The following is a 23,545-nucleotide window of genomic DNA, read 5'->3' on the forward strand; positions in this document are numbered from 1 at the left end:
TTTTAATTTCTTGCAATTTACATTTCTGTCATCAACCTCTGGTTCCTTGATCTAAGTTGATTTTAATTTCATGCAATTTATATTTATGTCATCAACCTCTGGTTCCTTGATCTAAGTTGATTTTTATTTCATGCAATTTAAATTTATGTCATCAACCTCTGGTTCCTTGATCTAAGTTGATTTTAATTTCATGCAATTTAAATTTATGTCATCAACCTCTGGTTCCTTGATCTAAGTTGATTTTAATTTCATGCAATTTACATTTCTGTCATCAACCTCTAGTTCCTTGATCTAAGTTGATTTTAATTTCTTGCAATTTACATTTCTGTCATCAACCTCTGGTTCCTTGATCTAAGTTGATTTTAATTTCATGCAATTTAAAATTATGTCATCAACCTCTCGTTCCTTGATCTAAGTTGATTTTAATTTACATTTCTGTCATCAACCTCTGGTTCCTTGATCTAAGTTGATTTTAATTTCCTGCAATTTACATTTCCTGTTATCAACCTCTGGTTCCTTGATCTAAGTTGATTTTAATTTCTTGCAATTTACGTTTCCTCTTATCAACCTCTGGTTCCTTGATCTAAGTTGATTTTAATTTCTTGCAATTTACAATTCTGTCATCAACCTCTGGTTCCTTGATCTAAGTTGATTTTAATTTCCTGCAATTTACATTTCCTGTCATCAACCTCTGGTTCCTTGATCTAAGTTGATTTTAATTTCCTGCAATTTACGTTTCCTGTTATCAACCTCTGGTTCCTTGATCTAAGTTGATTTTAATTTCCTGCAATTTAAATTTATGTCATCAACCTCTGGTTCCTTGATCTAAGTTGATTTTAATTTCATGCAATTTAAATTTATGTCATTAACCTCTAGTTCCTTGATCTAAGTTGATTTTAATTTCATGCAATTTAAATTTATGTCATCAACCTCTGGTTCCTTGATCTAAGTTGATTTTAATTTCATGCAATTTAAATTTATGTCATCAACCTCTGGTTCCTTGATCTAAGTTGATTTTAATTTCATGCAATTTACATTTCTGTCATCAACCTCTGGTTCCTTGATCTAAGTTGATTTTAATTTCTTGCAATTTACATTTCTGTCATCAACCCTGCTTTTCTTGATCTAAGTTGATTTTTTTTTTTAATTTACATTTCCTGTCATCAACCTCTGGTTCCTTGATCTAAGTTGATTTTAATTTCCTGCAATTTACGTTTCCTGTTATCAACCTCTGGTTCCTTGATCTAAGTTGATTTTAATTTCCTGCAATTTACGTTTCCTGTTATCAACCTCTGGTTCCTTGATCTAAGTTGATTTTAATTTCCTGCAATTTACATTTCCTGTTATCAACCTCTGGTTCCTTGATCTAAGTTGATTTTAATTTCTTGCAATTTACATTTCCTGTTATCAACCTCTGGTTCCTTGATCCAAGTTGATTTTAATTTAACTTCTGATACCGATCCCTAGGTCACTGGCTTAGGTATGAACACCTAATCGTCCAAAATACGGGTCTGAATCTTTACATAATTCCTACACGGAAATTTTTTTTTTCCTTTAATAGAAATTATGCAAAGAGGGGCAGCTGTCGACACCATATTTTGGCCGATCCCCAAAATCAATAAAACTTTGAAACCGATCCCCGGTACTAAGTCTCCTTTGGACAGCTAATCACATTTCCGATCCCTCTTTGATAGGCGATACAATTCCGATCTCTCCTCACAAAAATTAAATCAAATTGTTAAGTTCTCGTGATCACCAAAGCCTTACTAGTCTATCGCTCACCGATCTCTCAAACCCATTGTCGAAACTCGGGACCGTCAAGTATATTCTCGATAAACGAAATGAACTGTCATAAGATCTTTTCATACCAGTTTTATTGCCGATCTCCCTTTCGAAAGTTTAAGAGCTAAGGTTTTGGTTCGGTTTAATGAGGATTCCGATCTTAAGTGTTCGAGTTAAATTTTCAATTTTAATCAAGTCCCATTCAGCATTTCTTCCCCACCGATCTCATGCTTATTGTGCTTTTCGATCTCTTATACTTAGATTAATGATTGCATTTAGTTCTTGTTTCGCTATGCTCATACAATCAAATACTTAGGCAATTCAGAGATTTTCCAATCACATCCATTCATTGAACAAAAGAGACATTCCATTTCATTTCATTTTTTTGTACAAGTTATTCAGCTGGAGGATCACCCCCAGCCTGATTTACATTTTGCTCACTCTCTCTCTCACCCTCGGCTTCCTCCTCACTGTCCTCATCGTCGCCCCCAGGAGCCAGGTCGGCCATCCAAGAGAAGTCCTCCTCTGGGTAACGCTTCTGGAGTTCGACCAAGAGGTCCTTGTGAGCATTCACATAGGCTCCGGCTATTCCCGTCACCATCTCTTCATCTTTCTCCTTAAGCTCCTCGTCTTTCTCCTTAAGCTCCTCGATGAGTTGGGCGACCTGAGCAGCTTCGTTGGCCTGTAGCGCCTGGACTTCTCCGAGAACCCGATTCCTTTCAGCCAGGACATGAGACTGTTCGGCCAGCTTGTCTTCATAAAACTTCACCCGCCCCTCAACTTGAGATATATAATCCTGAGCGGATGAGAGTTGGGATCGGAGGGAAGCCACTTCCTGATTTTTCTTTCCGATCTCCTTACCTGCACGAACCTTTTCCCGAACCATGGTCTGATTCACCAGGCACTCCACGTTCAGGCTCATGGATTGAGTCAAGATATCATCAAGGCTGTTCGGGGATAGCCTGTCCCGATCCTCCCGAAGGAAGATAGAAGACCCCAAGACTTTGGCAAAACCGGGGTTCTCCCGAACAGTCCGGTTATTCTTCAGGGAATCGATCAGTACCTGAGCGCCACGAGAAGAGGCCCTCGCAGAAGATTGGGAAGGACCCCCTTCCGCACTAGAAACAACTGGAGGAGGTGGAGGCGACTCTTCTTGGCGAGGAGGAGACCGGACCACTTCTATGGTCGGCGGACCCGAGGGTTGAGGCAGGTCCCCTTGTACTTCCCCAGGTTCATGACCAGGCGTTCGAAGCATTTCCGAACGCTTCATCTCCTTTATTTTCCGGGAGATCTCTTTGTCCTTCTTCCGCTTCCTAGAACCCTCACCACCCGCCATACCTGCACAAAGAAAAGGTCAGTGAGATCGCTAAGGTCCTGAGATCTGAGATATAGAAAATACCAATGCCGAGGTCAGAGAGCGGAAGTTCGTGGTCTTGGCAGGTGAGCAGTTGAATAGTCCAATGGTGCAGCTCGGTAGTCACCGAATCCAAACAAGAATACTTTTGAGTGGCAGCCTGACTCTTCAGATCCATCACTATTAAGCTATCCTCCTGGTTTAGGGTAATGCGCTTCGGAAGCAAGGGCCCCTGGTGCCACCAGCTACGGGGGAAGTCCTCAAAGCAGCTCGGATCTTTGCTCCTCAGAATGAAGAAACGGTTCTTCCAATTCTTAAGGGACGAGGGCAGATCTGAAAAGAGCCCGCAATGAGGCTTCGCCTGAAAGAACCAGTGTTCGTCATCCTTTCGGCGAGTTAGCCTATGCAGTTCGGCGAACACCTTAGCCGTAGGTCTGATTCCCTTAGCTCGGCACAGGCCTCGGAAGGCTACTAAGATCCTCCACGAGTTAGGGTGAACTTGAGCAATGCACACTCGGTGGAGTTTTAGGACCTCCTTGTAGAAGTCATCTAGAGGGAACCGAAGACCGGCCTTTAACTGTTCCTCGTACACCATAACTCTGTCATTCTCCTCAAAAAAGTAATCAGCTCGGTGATAGCCGTGACATTGGACAAGTTCATACGAATCAGGATGAATACTGTACTCCTGGCCAAACGATTTCAGATTGGATTCTCGAAGAACCGACGGTAGCTCGTCTATAGGGAGAGTCTCCCTCCCTGAAGGAGGTGCACGCCTTGATGGTATGACCCGCCCCCGACCTGGAACGGAGACCCTAGGAGGTTCTGTTTGCGCGCTTGGCCCGACCACTTCTTCTTCGTCAGACGACCACGAGAACTGAATCGAGGGAGGACTTGCCGCTCTTTGACCTTCGGCGCCGCTCATTTTCAAAAGAAACAAAGAACTTAAACTAAAAAGAAGATCAAAGACCTTACCGGAGTCTGATCGGCGTCGGAAGAAACTTGAGAAAATGAGAGAACTTCGGAGTTGTGAGCAAGAGACTGAAAAAGGAATGAAAGAACAACTGGCTAACCCTTCACCCCTATTTATACTAGTCTGAGCATTTAATGCTCACGAGGTTCCAGGCAGTGCATCGGTTAACGGGATTTGCCAGCTGTTCTAACACGTCTCTCGAACATTCCGAGATCGGTTAATTGGAGATCGGCATAATAAGTTGAATATTTTGAATAAAGGATCAGTTAAGAGTCATTTTGTTAGGAACCAGATCGGACAAATATATCAGAGATCGGAAAATAATCAATAAGATAATAATTGGAGAAACAAGATTTTTATTTCCAAAAGATCGGATTACATCATTAGGGCGATCTCTAGGGATCGGATTACAATAAAGGTCTAACTACATCATTTGGACGATCTCTAGAGATCTGATTACATTGATAGATTACATCATTTGGGCGATCTCTAAGGATCGGAATACACTAGAGATCTGATTATATCAAAAGGCTGATCTAAGGATCAGTTTATAACTGATCCCAAGGATATTGCCGACCGGATGCTTCATCCATTTGGAACACCCAATGTGGGAGCAAACCGCTGTCGGAACACCCAATGTGATGAGAAGCCGAATGAACTCAGTTGAGCGACTCGAGATCGGTACAACCGAGGTCCGCAATACAGATCGGTCAAATCCAGTTCTCTCACCATCGTCAGTTAAAGTCATTCGATCACCGGGATCGTAAATTTTCAGTCGGTGAGTAAAGAAGTCCATCAGAAAAAGATCAAAGCCACAGTTGTAGTCGGAACTTCACGAGCAATAGAAACAGGAAAAGTAAGAAGGAAGAGAGAAAATCAGATGAAGGAAATGTCTCTGTCGATGGGTATATATAGGGAAAATGAGCATTTATTCTTTGACGAGCAGCGAACGGCTTCGAGAATCGAGGGCAATTAATGCTTTGACGAACGGACTGAGCAAGGGAAAGATTCGAATAATATATCGGAAGATAGGAGACCAGCATGAAAGATCGAAAAAGAGCATGTGAAAGAGATCAGAAAGAGGAGGGATCGGAAGGCAAAAAGAATAAGACAAATCCCAAAAACCGTCGTCGAGAATCGGGTGAGGTAGTTAAAGTGTGGCGACGAGATCTCCACCACACGCCTAAGAATCGCCCACAATCTTGACAGTGCGGGTATGTCATGGCGATCCTGTACACCCCAATCTCCACCGTTGATCTCACTTGTAAGGACAAACCCGGAACCCTTGGATCAAGAGAGAAGACGACAATACCAGCGCCTTTCGCTCTTAGCCCTCAGATCGTTCCGGACAAGAAGATTTGGGACCGTTGGATCGAAAGAAGAAAAGGACAAATATTCTGAAGAGAGATCTCAGCCATTCATTTTGATTCTCTTTAGTTCCTGAACATCCAATCATGTCCTTCGAAATTTGACCCTCCATCTCCCTCCAAATAAATCCTGACCCTTCATGGGGAGCACCCGATTCCTATAAATACCTGCATGAAAAACTGTTCAAAGGACGGAAAATATAGGCAAGAGGCAGTGACTATAGTGGAATAACTCTAAAACTTAATTCAGTTTGTTGCTCTGCTATTTTGAGTTTTCATAAAAAAAAACTTTTGAAACTAGTTTTCTGAAGTGTTTTCTTGCAAAAGGGATTCTGGAATACTGAAACTTTTCATTTTCAGTTCGTTCATTATCCTGTGGCACTCCCACTTTCTGTCTCTGTTATCCTCTATTTCCATTCATATTATCTAAGCTCAACTCCACTCAAGCTTGGTTATTTTGACCTGTTTACATTTTAACAAAGAATACTTCATTTCGAGGCAAACCACAGTCCTCCGGCTGCCAACCTACAATCTTGCTACTTTTTACGATTCTGTAGTTAGATCAATAGACTCGACTCCCTACAGGTCAGTGTTAATATCGCCATTTTATTAAGTCTAGCTCTCGTTTCACGTATTTCCTTTGTTCTCTTTCTTATGCCTGTTGTTTTCTTTAAGTTTATGTCACGCTAAAAAAAAACAAAGCAAAAATATGTTCTAGTTTACTCCCGTGTTGGTTAACCCACACTTCCGTTAATCTTTATTATTTCTGAACGTTAGTCATCTAGTCCCGAGTTACGTAGAAACAGCTAGACAAAATGTAGGTAACTGTGTTTGAATCACTAGGCTGACGTAAAAGGCGATCCAGCAAAATGCCATAAGGCGGAATAAAAATCAAAACTCAGGTAAGTAAAAGGGTACAGATAGGATACTGATAAAGTGACCTTAGGGGAGATCAGCAAAATCCCGCAATGCCAACAAGTTAAAAGAAGTCTTTTTTCGACCTTTGGCACCTTTAAGTACCAGAACTCTTAAACTTAGGCTTTTAAGATATATAGCTGCGATCAAATTTCGAAGAGATCGGAGGAGGGTTCTTATCCGATCTCCCCTCAAAATTTTAATAAACATTAAAAAGAGATCGGAGGAGAGTTCTTGTCCGGTATCAACTCAAAAATTTTAATAAACGTCTAGAGGAGATCGGAGGAGAGTTCTTATCCGGTCTCAACTCAAAATTTTAATAAATGTATAATAGAGATCGGAGGAGAGTTCTTATCCGGACTCAACTCAAAAAATTTTTAATAAACGTCTAGAGGAGATCGGAGGAGGGTTCTTATTCGATCTTCCTCCAAAATTTTAATAAATAACTTAAAAGAGATCGGAGGAGAATTCTTATCCGATTCTCACACCAAATCTTAACCTGTACGTAAAATAATCCCAAAACCAAGATGATTCGCGACACCAACTCACTAAGGTTGTCTCATTTACTTATGTATCTGGGTAATCCGAATTTAGTGAAAGATCCAATATTCCTTTTACTAAAAGGACTAACATTCCCATTCAAGCCCTCCTAACCAATTTATAAAGAACGCCAAAATTAAATCTACTTACCCTTATTAAGGGACGAGGTGGGGTGCCTAACACCTTCCCCACCCGTTTACGGACCCCGAACCTAGAATCTCTGTCTTGAAGTGGTTTCATTTTTCCTCCAAATGGTTTTCTTTAGTTTCCCTCAAAACTAAGGTGGTGACTCCTCACTCCTTCCCACTTCGGTGAGTGATCGTCTAGGCGACCGCAAAACCCCTTGCGACACCCGTATGCATGGCTTTTATGCCCGATTATGTGATATCATGGCTTTTTAGCCATACTGACTGCATACATGGTTGACGTTCTGCGTCCCATGGTATGACGGCCCGAGGCACCGCGGTGTCCAGTGCCAACGACCCGTTATCTAGTCCAATGCCCAAAGATAGGTTACTTGGGCATGGAAAAGTATAACTGTGATTGAACTGATTATTAAAGAAAATACAAAAATTAAGAATCAGGAATGATTACAAAAATACAAAGAAGCTCAAGATCATGAAGAAAATAATTAACGAAATGCATGAAGAAGTTAATATCATAAAACATGATTAGCCCTCAACTAAACAATAAGTTAGTAATTATTCATTTCTTATGAACACAATAGCAAGGAAATTATTATTTTTATTTGCATATTATATTTTCTTGTATTATTGGCACCACTAAGCTTTATGCTTAGCGCGTCGCTTTTGCAACGCATAGGTACTGAAGAATTGGACAGAGGGCCCAGTAAACCACAGATTGGGTAAGGCCGTTCACAGTTCTGCATAGTGTCCATGTCACCTCACCATCCACAGTACATTGGTAGGACACTAGGTCCCATTTTGTATTTTGAGGTTTTTGTAAATTTTGTAATTAAACTCTTATTTTATCATGTGTATTTGAAACAAATGTAATATAATTTTGTATTAATGTAAGTACTTGTAAATTGTGATTATAAATCACATGTGAGAATTTATTTATGATTTGAGTCTAATGATGATGTGAAATGATAAATAGAGGAATCGTTAAGAAATTGTCAGAACTTGATGTGATACAAAATGTGAATTGTATATGAGTACCATGAGATGAATGATTGAGAAATAAATGAAATTGATGAAATTATTCTGAGACTTTGTTGATAATTGGAGTTGGGATTGATTGAATATGATCATAGGAAGTGTTTTTCACAGGTTCCGAAGAACTGTTTTCTCCATTTTTAGCCGGTACTTTGCCGGATTTTCTATAAAATTTTCGGAACCTCAAATAAATTACAATTTCAATAAATGAATTATATTTCACAAGTTATTTTCAAAACTATGATAAAAATATATTAAGATAAAATAGAGTGCTCCGACACACTGAGTGGCATAACTTGCTCGGCTACACTGTAGTCGGGTATGGGGTGTCACATTTAGTGGTATCAGAGCGCAGTTTAGGCGTTTCTGGATCTAGATAGATTGCATATCATGCATTGCATTCATAAGAGTCGAGGTGACACTATTGCAGATCTGTATTTCCTGTTTATTTTAGGTTAAGGTATGGAATAAGAGAGTGAAGAGACAATGAGATAGCGAATGGAGATGAGAAAGAGACTGTATTTAAGATGAAAAAGGATGAGTACATAACTGTTTGAGGATAGGATTGAGACTAAGGAGAAAGTGAAGTAGGATAACACGGAAAGGAGAAGAAATAAAGAGGTAGTAGCTCCTTGGCTATTTACATTGAATAAATTTCGAGGACGAAATTTAAATTAGAGGGGAAGAGTTGTAACACCCTCCCGGTAGCAACTCCGCATACCATCGTCTGGATCGTGTCACCTGCATACTAGAACGTCCGAAAAAATATTTAAACTAAAGTCAGGAACCATAATTAACTCAAATATTAATAAGAAAAATTTAGTAAAAATTTTAGAAATAAAATACAACCAAGTTAAACAAGCCGGTGCCCTAGCGATGGGTAACCAGAGGGAAGTTGCGGTTCTCGCAACGAGGAGCCCTAGACCCAGTGGAAAAATTATAAAATAATTTTTGGGACTCCAGAGAAAGATTACTGAGGTTCCCATGGCATTAGAATGCCAAGAAAATACTTAGAAAAATTTTTCAATCGGTACAGACAATTTTGACCCGTTAAGCCAAACGGAAGGCATTTTGGTCATTTCGCCTTCAGAGGTGATTTTTGGCCGACTTGTCCAGTTGAGTAAATAATTAATATGATATAAAATATGAATAAATATTACTAAAAATTAAAGTGAAAATGAGTAGAGAAAAGAAGAAAAGAAAATGAAAGAAAAACCTAAATATGACATCACATGATGTCATTTGGAAGGCTTCCACCAATCACAACCCAACAAGCCGAATTAAAAGAGATAAAAACTAATTAAAAAGAGACAAAATGAAAGACCAAATCTGCACTCCCATCTTCATCCTTGGGCAGCCAAAACGTAGAGAAAGAGAGGAGAGGGTTTCCACCATAGTTCAAGCTTCCAAGCTTGGAAACCTTGCTTATCTTGCACCAAAAACCCTAGATCCCTTCAATAAAAATTACCCCCACACCTTGTAGGAGTGTTTGGCAGCCAAGAAAATCCAAGAAAGTGAAGGAATTGCTTGGGAAAATTCTGCTAAAAAAAAAAGGTTAGTGCTAACTCTTACATTTTTCTTTTTATTCCATGTTAGGAAGTTCAAGTGAATAAGAAATTGTTAAGAAATTGAATAAAACACTTATGTAGGAGTATGTATGAATGGTGGCAGCCAAGAGAGGGTTAGGGTATTGATGGTTTAATTGCAATTAAGTTGGTATATTAATGTCAATTAATGCATATATATGAATTGGAGTTTAATGGAGTTGAATTTTTGAGTTTGTATGAGAATGAGATTTGATCAATTAGGGTTAGTATGAAAATTGGAGATATTTTTTTTAAATGATTAATGGACATTCTAGTGGTCAATTAGTGACCATTTAAGGCAAGTTAATCATAATTTGAAGTGAGTTAATGCATGGCAAAACTGAAATGGAAGGCTGCCCAATGAGTGCAGCAGAGGGACTGAAAATTCAGTCCACTTGCACTGCCATAACTTGGGCTATGTTGGTCCAATTGGTGTTTGGCCAATTGGACATGAAACTAGGCTTATAATGGCACATTTTTTCTGAAGAAACCATGCCCAAAAGACCAAAGCAAGTGGACCAAAACTTGGCCCCAATCCGGACACCCTGCAACAGCCCCTGCAGAAATGACCAAATGAACAGTAATTGTTCATTTGGCCATAACTCACTGTAGATTTGGTCAATTGACCTGAAATTTTTACAGAAACAAGTTAAGACATAGAAAAAAAACTTTCATGAAGAAACCTACCCCAAATTATGACCAGAACCTAACCCAAATGGCAGTCACAGCATCGCTCAAACCTGCAACTCTGCAGATTTTCATTTGAGCAGTAATGTTTGGATGGCTATAACTCTCTCTAGAAAACTCGGATTTAGGTGATTCTTGAACCGATGGAAACCTAAGGCATGGTAGAATATTTCATATGAAGGAAGTTAGACCAAATTATGAACTTAACATGGTCAAATTACTGACCAAAATTGGACCAAAATCTGCCAAAACCCAAAATCTCAGCAGGAACAGTACACGTGAACAGTAAACTAATTTTGGCCATAACTTGAGCTACAAAACTCCAAATGGAGTAATTCAAAAAAATAAATTCAACTAGACAAAATAAGGAACATTTTCTATGAAGGAAGTTTTGTCAAATTCCAACAGTAAATCGACCAATGAAACAGTGCAACTTCGGAGCACCAAAACCAAAAATTGGCAATTTTGCCAAAATGACCTAAGCTTTGAGAAAGTGACCAAAACCAACAAGTTTTAAATGAAAAATATAGTATGTTTGAAGTGCCAAAGTCAATGTACATATTTTCTATACAAAAGTCAACATTTTAGTTGACTAATGAAGTGAATAGTGATATGAAAACTTGAAATAAGCTTGGAAATGGATTTGGTAATTGATTCCAACAAGTTTTAAATGCAAAATGTGGTACATCGGGAGTGTTAAAACCAATGTACCTATTGTCTATGCAAGAGTCAAAATTTTTGTTGACCAATGAGGTGAATAGTGACACCAAAACTTGAAATTCAAAATTTGAAATTAGAAATGCATCTAGGGGATTTTAAATTGCAATTGGCAATTAATACTAGTAAATGTAAAACTCAAAATGTGGGATCTTGGTGTAATTAGAATTAATATATCCATTAAGTATAAAAAGGTCAACATTTTGGTTGACTAGTATGGTGAATAGTAATCAAAATGATTAGTGAATTAAGATGAAGACCTAGAACCAATTCTAAGCTTAAATGCTTAGAATTGTATGACAATTATGGACTATGCATCCTAGTCAAAATTGTTAAAAAGAAATTTAGGCCATAAATTTAAAATCCATGAAATATTCATGGATTACTTGAAACATGAAAAATAAGTCACCTAATTGATGTGAATAGATAGTTAGGGCATATATGCCCATCACAAATGGAATTCATAAAATATTAGTAACTCAACTTGAAATATAAAATTTGTAATTACATAAGTAGATTCTTGAATGTATAAATGAGAAAGGAAAAATGTTTTGAATACAATGGTACATGTGAACCATTGTTTAGAATTGTGATCAATATGAATAACATAATGAATGGATAAATAAACCATATTAATGTATGAATGAGACATTAGTTCTCATTATTGTAAAGAGGAGAAGTATTTTGAGTACAATGGTATAAAAGAATAATTGATGTGAATTGTGATCATATAAATGATCAAATGAATGTATGAATTATGATTGAAATTTATCATGAAATAATAAAGTCATAAAGCACAATATATATTAGCATTTTAAAGTATTAAATGCCCTAGTATTCCTAACAAGATTGGTTTGGATAGTTTGGCATGCCAATAGGGTATTGTTTTAGCAGTACTGCGAAAGGCTTTATGCCTGTATTCATCGCTTTATGCCCGTATTCATGGCTTTTTATGCCCGTATGCATGGCTTTTATGCCCGATTATGTGATATCATGGCTTTTTAGCCATACTGACTGCATACATGGTTGACGTTCTGCGTCCCATGGTATGACGGCCCGAGGCACCGCGGTGTCCAAGGTTAACGACCCGTTATCCACCCGATCGTCCAAAGATAGGTTACTTGGGCATGGAAAAGTATAACTGTGATTGAACTGATTATTAAAGAAAATACGAAAATTAAGAATCAGGAATGATTACAAAAATACAAAGAAGCTCAAGATCATGAAGAAAATAATTAACGAAATGCATGAAGAAGTTAATATCATAAAACATGATTAGCCCTCAACTAAACAATAAGTTAGTAATTATTCATTTCTTATGAACACAATAGCAAGGAAATTATTATTTTTATTTGCATATTATATTTTCTTGTATTATTGGCACCACTAAGCTTTATGCTTAGCGCGTCGCTTTTGCAACGCGTAGGTACTGAAGAATTGGACAGAGGGCCCAGTAAACCACAGATTGGGTAAGGCCGTTCACAGTTCTGCATAGTGTCCGTGTCACCTCACCATCCACAGTGCATTGGTAGGACACTAGGTCCCATTTTGTATTTCGAGGTTTTTGTAAATTTTGTAATTAAACTCTTATTTTATCATGTGTATTTGAAACAAATGTAATATAATTTTGTATTAATGTAAGTACTTGTAAATTGTGATTATAAATCACATGTGAGAATTTATTTATGATTTGAGTCTAATGATGATGTGAAATGATAAATAGAGGAATCGTTAAGAAATTGCTGTAACTTGATGTGATACAAAATGTGAATTGTATATGAGTACCATGAGATGAATGATTGAGAAATAAATGAAATTGATGAAATTATTCTGAGACTTTGTTGATAATTGGAGTTGGGATTGATTGAATATGATCATAGGAAGTGTTTTTCACAGGTTCCGAAGAACTGTTTTCTCCATTTTTAGCCGGTACTTTGTCGGATTTTCTCTAAAATTTTCGGAACCTCAAATAAATTACAATTTCAATAAATGAATTATATTTCACAAGTTATTTTCAAAACTATGATAAAAATGTATTAAGATAAAATAGAGTGCCCCGGCACACTGAGTGGCATAACTTGCTCGGCTACACTGTAGTCGGGTATGGGGTGTCACAACACCTATGGCAACCCTTGAACAGCTTCTAAAGCTTTTTCTATTAATTAGAAATTCAAGTTCTGCCTTTTAAGAGATTAGAGATGTAAACAGGACACTAGAAACAATTTTTAGTGTTCTTAATTCAAGCGATTGATGGCTAATCTCTTTGAATTAATGAGAGATGAAGAAGAATAAATGAAGAGCCTCAAAATGGCGTGACAAAGGAGAGGAGTGGCTGCTGGTTGCTTTTCTTTTTTCATAACAACACTTATATAGCTAGGTTAACACATTAAACCCTTACCACATGTCACCCTTTGATTAGCTTTAGGTTTAAGTGACCCAATCACATTGTGCCAAGTGTCAAACCTATATTTAATCTTGATTTTAATCATCTTACATGATTAAAAAACATTTGGCAAGCTTATATGTAATCCCATGTGACGCTATCTCATGGTGCCACGTGTCACACTGTGAAATGACTAAAATGCCCCTGTGTCTTAATTTTGAGTTCTCAACCCAAAATAATTTTTTCTCTTCTTCTAATCAATTTATATTAAATATAAATTAATTAATTAATCTCTATTAATTAATTTCTCATTAATTAAATTCATATTTAAAGACTTTAAATATAAATTTAACTTATACTATACATCCAATAATCTAGATTTGATTTCAAGTCATGCTAGGGACTTTGCAAATTAATTGCAAACCAAACCTTTTTAATTAATCAATTAAACTCTTTAATTAATTAATTAAACATATTTAAATAGTTGATAACTTGTGTATATGTGTGACTTACTAGGCTCATCACTAATTGGCAATGAGACATGATATCAACTCTTAATATCATCAGAACTCTTTCTTACCGTAAATGATTTCTATAAATCATTTTATAAACCTCATAGACCTTGGTTAACACCTAGCATAGCATGCCATGGCCACCCAATTAGTAATAAGGTTTACCTTAAATGAACCTATAATCATGTGTTACCATGCACAAGAATCTCTCTGTTAAAAAATCCCAACTCAAACTGGAGTCATGGTTTATGTCAAACTCCATTTGCTATGAATATTATGTTCTCTTTTAATTCCAGTTCTTGATTAAAAAGATTTTTCTCATCAGAAACTCTTTTCTGAATAAATCTATCTGTCCTGGCCAGGAACTTGAAAAATCAAGAACAATAAAATGAACATAGGATTTTATCTCTATTTACTCAGAGGAACAGATTCCATCTTGATCAACACCTACCTCCATATATAACTAGTAGGAGCCAACAGATGCCTATATACCCATACACAGTACAAGTATGAAAGCAGTATCAAACTCAAACTACCTACATACAAGATAACTGTGCTATCTCAGGTCAAAAGATTATATGCACTGATATGATTTATGACAAAACATTGATAAGAGTAAACTCCATGTGCTTGTCATAAGTGTCACTGGTTCGGCCTACTTATCATTTATAAGTGCCTATCATGTTTGTCATATGGCATGGGGCTCACCATTCCATCTTATTTATATCTCATATAAATTACTTGGTAATAAACATGAATACAATCTTTCTGGATAAGTCATGTCCTTATTATGAAGTATCCTCGATTGTGAACCTATTTATGATACTTTGTACTAGAAATAATGTCACTCATATTCTTAAAAACTTAAGAATAGAATTCCTAATAATATATTAATGGACCTTTTCTATTACACATAAATATATTATGTAAACGGAAAAGTGGAAATGCCTTTTATTAACAAAATATGTACAAGATATATACTAAATGATATGCTCTAGGGCATACTACTAACAATCTCCCACTAGCACTAGAGCCATTCATTATAATACCTTATACACATCTTCTCAAGATGTCGGTCTAACTGAGCTTGTGACAAAAGCTTAGTGAATGGATCAGTTGAATTTTTCAGTTGATGTTATTTTTCTGCATGGTTATATCGCCTTGCCCAACTATATCTCTGATAATGTGGTAGTGCCTTTCTGTGTGTTTGGATTTTGGGTGAGAGCTTAGTTCCTTAGCTCAGATGATCGCTCCATTGTTGTCACGCAGTAGTGGAACCGCGACTCAATGGAAGGAACTACTGTAAGTTCTCGGGAACTTCTTTATCTAAATGACTTCCTTTGCAAGATCCGATGCAAAGAATATACTCAACCTCAGTAGTGGAATCTGCAGTCGTGCTCTGTTTGGAACTCTTCCAACTGACTGCACCTCCATTACAAATGAACACATATCCAGAGGTAGACTTTCTATCATCGATATCTGATTGGAAATCAGAATCAGTATAACCATCCAATTGCAAGTCACCACCTCCATAAATCAAGAATAAATCCTTAGTTCTTCTCAAGTACTTAAGGATATTCTTGACAACTATCCAGTGTTCCAAACATATTGGATTGATACCTGCTAGTCAAACTAATAGCATATGCGATATCCGGCCTAGTACACAATATTGCATACATTAAACTTTCAATAGCCGAAGCATATGGAATCCTGGCCATCTTATCTCTTTCTTCAAGTGTCTTTGGAGACATCTCTTTAGAAAGGTGGATACCATGTCTCACTGGTAACAATCCTCTCTTGGAATCAAGCATGTTAAACCTCTTTAACACCTTTTCCAAGTATAGACTTTGGGATAAACCAATTATTCTTTTCGCTCTATCTCTATATATGCGAATCCCAAGAATATAGGTTGCCTCCCCTAAGTCTTTCATGGAGACTGTATTTGACAACCATACCTTTATAGTTGTCAACATACCTGTGTCATTACCCATCAACAGTATGTCATCCAAATATAAGACAAGGAAAGTGATAGCACTGTCACTAACCTTCTTATATACACATGGCTCATCCTCATTTTTGATAAAACCAAAGGATTTAATGGCTTCATCAAAATGGATGTTCCAACTCCTCGAAGCTTGTTTCAACCCATAAATGGATCGCTTTAGCTTGCATACCTTAGAACCATCTTAGGATTCAAAACCCCTAGGTTGTTCCATGAAAATGTTTTCTTCAATGTATCCATTGAGAAAAGCTATTTTGACATCCATCTGCCAAATCTCATAATCATAGTATGCAGCTATTGCTAATAAAATCCCAATTGATTTAAGCATGGCAACAGGCAAGAAAGTCTCCTCATAGTCTACTCCTTGCCTTTGGCGAAACCCTTTCGCTACTAGCCTTGCCTTATAGGTCTCTACCTTTCCATCAGAACCAATTTTGTTCTTGAAAACCCATTTGTTCCCTATAGGTGCAATACCTTCAGGTGGGTCAACAAGATCCCAAACTTGATTCTTATACATGGAATAAATCTCGGATTTCATAGCATCAATCCATTTTGAAGAGTCTATATCTGATATAGCTTCTTCATAGGTAAGTGGATCATCTCCATGATCTACTTCTTCATGAGTAGACAACTCTTGTTCTTCTTCATGAAGGAAACCATATCTCACTGGTGGGTGAGATACCCTGGTTGTTCTACAAGGAATAGCTGTAGATGTTTCATCAACGGGTATAGGTTGACTAGATGGATCTATATCCATCTAATCTGTTGGTTGGTCAGAATTCTCCAATTCTAACTCTATTTGCCTTCCTTTGCCTCCTTCTTGAACAAACTGTTGTTCAAGAAATGTGGCATCTCTACTTATCACAACCTTTTGTGAAGTAGGCAAATAAAAATAATATCCAAAACTATCTTTTGGATATCCAACAAATCGACCTTTTTCTAATCTGGTCTCCAATTTATCAGTGTTCAGCTTTTTGATATAAGCTGGACAACCCCAAATCTTAACATGCTTAAGACTTGGTTTTCTTCCATGCCATATCTCATAAGGTGTGGAAGAAACTGATTTTGATGGAATCCTATTCAGAATATACAAAGCTGATTCTAATGCAAATCCTCAAAAGGAGATTGGCATATCAGTATAGCTCATCATACTACGTACCATATCCAATAGGATACAATTTCTCCTTTCAGATACACCATTCAGCTATGGCATTCCTAGAGGAGTCAGCTGGGAAGCAATGCCGTGCTCTCTCAAGTATTCATCAAATTCAGTACTCAAATATTCACCTCCACGATCTGATCGAAGAGCTTTAATATTCTTTCCTGTTTGATTTTCTACTTCAGATTTAAATTCTTTGAACTTTTCAAAGGATTCATGATTGTATTTCATCAAATACAAATACCCAAATCTTGATTTATCATCAGTAAAGGTAATAAAATAATGAAAGCCCCCTCTAGCCATTTATTTAAATGGACCACATACATTACTATGTATTAGCTCCAAAATATTTTTAGCTGTTAGCCCTTTTCCAACATACATTACTATGTCATTTTGCCCTGAAGGTAAGATTCACAAGTTGGAGTAGGCTCAGAGTCCAATGAGGATAAAATCCCCATTTTCTCCAATTTTGTAATCCTATATTCTGCAACATAACATAAGCTTAAGTGTCAAATATATTTTGAACTTGAGTTGGTTTTCACCATGGCATTACATTCATTTAGATTGCTATACTCTGGCCAGTGGAAACACTTTCTTACTGGCAATGGAAACACTTTCCTGTTGGTAATGGAAACACTTTCCTGTTGACAGTGGAAACACTTTCCTTAGCCTTTCTCACCTTTGGTCTTCCTTTTCTGTTTAGCTATTTTCTTGGAAGGACTAGGAATCTGAGGTTTCTTTTTCTTATTGCCCTTCTTCTTGTTGGACTTTCAAGCAGAAGAAGATGCAATCAAAGCTACCTCTTTTCCTTTATTGCCCAGTATATTTTTTTGGGCAATAACAAGCATGTTGAGTAAACCAGCTAAGGTGCATTCCTGTTTAGTCATATGGAAATTTCTCACAAAATTCCCAAAAGACTCAGGAAGAGACTGAAGGATCAAATCCGTCTGTAGTTGGAAATCCATGTTGAAGTCAAGATGTTCCAACTGCTCAATCAGCCGAATCATCTTGTGGACATGATCCCCAACATTTTGTCCCTCAAACATCCTCATGCGGAACAGCTGCCTAGATGTCTCATACCTAGCATTCCTACTGTGCTCACCATACAACTCTTGTAGGTGAAGTAGGATCTCACTTGCACTCTGTATGTTTTCATGCTGCTTTTGTAACTCATTACTCATGGAAGCAAGCATGTAACACTTAGCTCTCATATCATGCTCCTTCCACTTATCCAAAGTTTAATGTTCCTCTAGAGTTGCCTCCGGAGGTAAGGGACCAGGAACATTTGAATCTAGAACATATCCTATATGTTCAAGGTTCATGTCAAGTTTCAAATTTCTTAGCCAATCAGAGAGATTAGGTCCTGTCAACCTATTGCAATCAAGTATGCTTGCAATGATATTGGATGGTGGTGGTTGTTCTGTGCTCATTATTATCAGAAAATTAATTACAGAAAATAACTAGATTAATTGGTAAATGTATCATGTAATTAACCAAAATGATTATGGTCTTTTAATCAAATTGGTCCTCCCACTAACTTAGAAAATCCTACACTTCCAAAGTAGAAAATAAAAATCCTAGTTGGATGGATTTCTAGTGGGTGATTGAATTCTTATAATTCTATTGATCATCCTCAAGTACATCCATTATTGGAATTATAATAAACTATAAGTGAGCAACTCCTTGCCCATCACATCTCATGTGAGGTTCAATCCTTTACCTAGCCCCTAATGCTCAAAATCTCAGGTACATCCATTATTGACTTATCTTGCATTAGTTAAGTTGATCCCATTAAGTCAGTAATTATGCAAATAATTTTAATGTCCTCAGGTACATCCAATATTGGCCACCAAACCATTTGCATATTTACAACATCTCATGCTTAACAATTATTCTTAAGAAAATCTCTTAAATTAATTGCATCTCATGCAACTATTTAAAATTTCTTAAAATAATTGCCCCAATGGAGGGCCTATGTTATAATTACTTTAATTATAGCATTTCCAACTTAATCATTTGTTTGGAAGATTTTATGGTCATCCTAATTACTATTAAGGTCTCACTTTAGACATTATCCATTTAGCATGCATATATCATATAATTGCATACATTCCCATACATCTCATGCATTCATGGATAAGCAGTAAATATGGTATGATCATGGACTTTCTAAGGGATTCAATTCTGAGCCACCAAGAATTGAATCAGGGCATTCCTAGGTGCATTTCATTCATTCATTTTACAAGAGTTGCTGAAGGAGTACATAATCAACACTTAATCTTGAATTCCTCCCACTAGTCCCACCAATGCTCTTGACCTCCTTGAACTTCTTGCAATCCAATTACATAGTAATCCTTGGCATACCAAGGCGAATTTACTAGAACTTAAATAAATGAAATTACAACCCAAAAATTATTACAAACTTAATAATACATGTCCAAAATAAATTAAAATAAATTAATTAATTTACAATCCCAAAGAAACATAAAAGAAATAAATTTAATCACATTGGTCTTTTATAGTCCATGATCATCCATCATGCATATCACTATTTAACAATTAAATAAAACATACATACTTAGATTAAATTGAATATCTCATATTCAACTTAAAAATCCAGATTTGAATATGATTCAAATAAATTTAAAAATTCAGATTTGAATCTTATTTAAACAAATTTAAAAATTCAGATTTGAATCACATTCAAACAACCTTAAAAATTCAGATTTGAATCACATTCAAACATTTTTTAAAAAATCATATTTGAATTACATTCAAACATTTTTTAAAAAATCAGATCTGAATATTATTCAATCAACTTTAAAAAATCAGATTTAAATATGATTCAAACAATTTTAAAAATTCATATTTGAATCACATTCAAACAACTTTTAAAATTTAGGTTTGAATCACATTCAAACAACTTTTAAAATTCTGATTTGAATCATAATTTAATTGTGTGATTAAAACTACTAATTAAACACTTTAATTAGTCAAAGAATAGGGCTTAGATCATATAACAATTGCAGAATTAAAAGCCAAACCTTGAACCACCCATGGAAGCCAAACCATGCGCACCATTGATGGTGTTTTTCAACCATGCGCACCATGGTGTTCATCATTTGTACCTCATCCTTGGCTTTGCAACCAGGAATGAACTTCTGATCTCATGATCAAACACACAATTAAATCATATAAACATCAATCTAAATGGCAAATATAGTGGCTCTGATACCAATTGAAGGAAAGGAAGCGTGAAAAACACAAGTTTATACCATTGAATTCAAAAATTTTCACCTAGGGTCACATGCATCATGCAAGATTTATTTTTATCTATTTGATTTCAATGATAAGCAATATATTAAAAGTCTTTTAATATGTTTTTGGATCTGTATTTTCCATTTAAGATTTTAAAATTAATCAGATTAATTTTAGAACCCTAGATTAAATGAAGAACAATTACACTAACCTCTTGATGCATTGCAGCGTGTCTGTGCCTTTGAGATTTGTCTTCAGGACACCAAATGTTGTCCCTCTAGCTTGTCCACACCAAGAACACCTATGGCAGCCCTTGAACAGCTTCTAAAGCTTTTTCTATTAATTAGAAATTCAAGTTCTGCCTTTTAAGAGATTAGAGATGTAAACAGGACACTAGAAACAATTTCTAGTGTTCCTAATTTAAGAGATTGATGGCTAATCTCTTTGAATTGATGAGAGATGAAGAACAATAAATGAAGAGCCTCAAAATGGCGTGACAAAGGAGAGGAGTGGCTGCTGGTTGCTTTTCTTTTTTCATAACAACACTTATATAGCTAGGTTAACACATTAAACTCTTGCCACATGTCACCCTTTGATTAGCTCTAGGTTTAAGTGACCCAATCACATTGTGCCAAGCGTCAAACCTATATTTAATCTTGATTTTAATCATCTTACATGATTAAAAAACATTTGGCAAGCTTATGTGTAATCTCATGTGCCGCCATCTCATGGTGCCACGTGTCACACTGTGAAATGACTAAAATGCCCCTGTGTCTTAATTTTGAGTTCTCAACCCAAAATAATTATTTCTCTTCTTCTAATCAATTTATGTCAAATATAAATTAATTAATTAATCTCTATTAATTAATTTCTCATTAATTAAATTCGTATTTAAACACTTTAAATATAAATTTAACTTATACTATACATCCAATAATCTAGATTTGGTTTCAAGTCATGCTAGGGACTTTGTAATTTAATTACAAACCAAACCTATTTAATTAATCAATTAAACTCTTTAATTAATTAATTAAATCATATTTAAATAGGTGATAACTTGTGTATGTGTGTGACTTACTAGGCTCATCACTAATTGGCAATGAGACATGATATCAACTCTTAATATCATCAGAACTCTTTCTTACCATAAATGATTTCTCTAAATCATTTTATGAACCTCATAAACCATGGTTAACACCTAGCATAGCATGCCATGGCCACCCAATTAGTAATAAGGTTTACCTTAAATGAACCTATAATCATATGTTATCATGCACTAGAGTCTCTCTGTAACAAAATCCCAACTGAAGCTGGAGTCATGGTTTATGTCAAACCCCTTTTGCTATGAATATTATGTTCTCTTTTAATTCCAGTTCTTGATTAAAAAGATTTCTCTCATCAGAAACTCTTTTCTGAATAAATCTATCTGTCCTGGCCAGGAACTTGAAACATCAAGAACAATAAAATGAATATAGGATTTTATCTCTATTTACTTAGAGGAACAAATTCCATCTTGATTAACACCTACCTCCATATATAACTAGTAGGAGCCAACAGATGCCCATATACCCTTACAAAGTACAAGTATGAAAGCAGTATCAAACTCATACTACCTATATACAAGATAACTGTGCTATCTCAGGTCTAAAGATTATATGCACTTATATGATTTATGATAAAACATTGACAAGAGTAAACTCCATGTGCTTGTCATAAGTGTCACTGGTTCGGCCTACTTATCATTTATAAGTGCCTATCATGTTTGTCATATGGCATGAGACTCACCATTCCATCTTATTTATATCTCATATAAATAACTTGGTAACAAACATGAATACAATCTTTCTGAATAAGTCATGTCCTTATTATGAAGTATCCTCGATTGAGAACCTATTTATGATACTTTGTACTAGAAATACTGTCACTCATATTCTTAACAACTTAAGAATAGAATTTCTAACAAAATATCAATGGACCTTTTCTATTACACATAAATATATTATGTAAACGGAAAAGTGGAAATGCCTTTTATTGATAAAATATGTATAAGATGCATACTAAATGATATGCTCTAAGGCATACTACTAACAGGTGCTGTCTCCTCATGTCCTCTTCATGTTCCCAAATAGCTTCCTTGCCTGAATGATGGTTCCACAGCACTTTGACCAGGTGTATCTGTTTATTCCTTAGCTGCTTTACCTCATAAGCCAGAATTTCTATGGGTTCTTCTTCATGTGAGAGGTATGGATTTATCTCAATCTCTTCAACTGATAATACATGAGATGGGTTAGATTTTTACCTCCTTAACATGGACTCATGGAAGACACTGTGTATCCTTTCTAGCTCTGGAGGTAATGCCAACCGATATGCCAAAGGACCCACTCTTTCTAGAACCTCATATGGTCCGATGAAACGAGGACTCAGTTTCCCTTTTCTGCCAAATCTCATAATCCTCTTCCAAGGAGAAACTTTGAGGAATACCTTATCACCCACTGCATATTCAATATCTCTTCTCTTCAGATCAACATAGGACTTCTGATGGTCTGATGGAACCTTGAGTCGATCTTTGATCAATCTGATCTTTTCCTCTGTCTGCTGAACAATTTATGGCCCAATCATTTTCCTTTCACCTACTTCATCCCAACATAGGGGAGTTCTGCACTTTCTGCCATACAAAGCTTCATATGGAGGCATCCCAATGCTTGATTGGTAGCTATTGTTGTAAGCAAACTCAATCAAATGCAAGTGTTGAAGGAACAGAAGCATGAAAAACACAAGTTTATACCATTTAATTCAAAAATTTTCACCTAGGGTCACATGCATCATGCAAGATTTATTTTTATCTATTTGATTTCAATGATAAACAACATATTAAAACTCTTTTAATATGTTTTTGGATCTGTATTTTCCATTTAAGATTTTAAATTAATTAGATTAATTTTAGAACCCAAGATTAAATCAAGAACGATTACACTAATCTCGTGATGCACTGCAGTGTGTCTGTGCCTTTGAGAATCGTCTTCAGGACACCAAATGTTGTCCTTTTAGCTTGTCCACACCAAGAACACCTATGGCAGCCCTTGAAAAGCTTCTAAAGCTTTTTCTATTAATTAGAAATTTAAGTTCTGCCTTTTA

This window comes from Hevea brasiliensis, chromosome 16, assembly GCF_030052815.1.
Source record: "Hevea brasiliensis isolate MT/VB/25A 57/8 chromosome 16, ASM3005281v1, whole genome shotgun sequence".
Taxonomy (NCBI): Eukaryota; Viridiplantae; Streptophyta; class Magnoliopsida; order Malpighiales; family Euphorbiaceae; genus Hevea; species Hevea brasiliensis.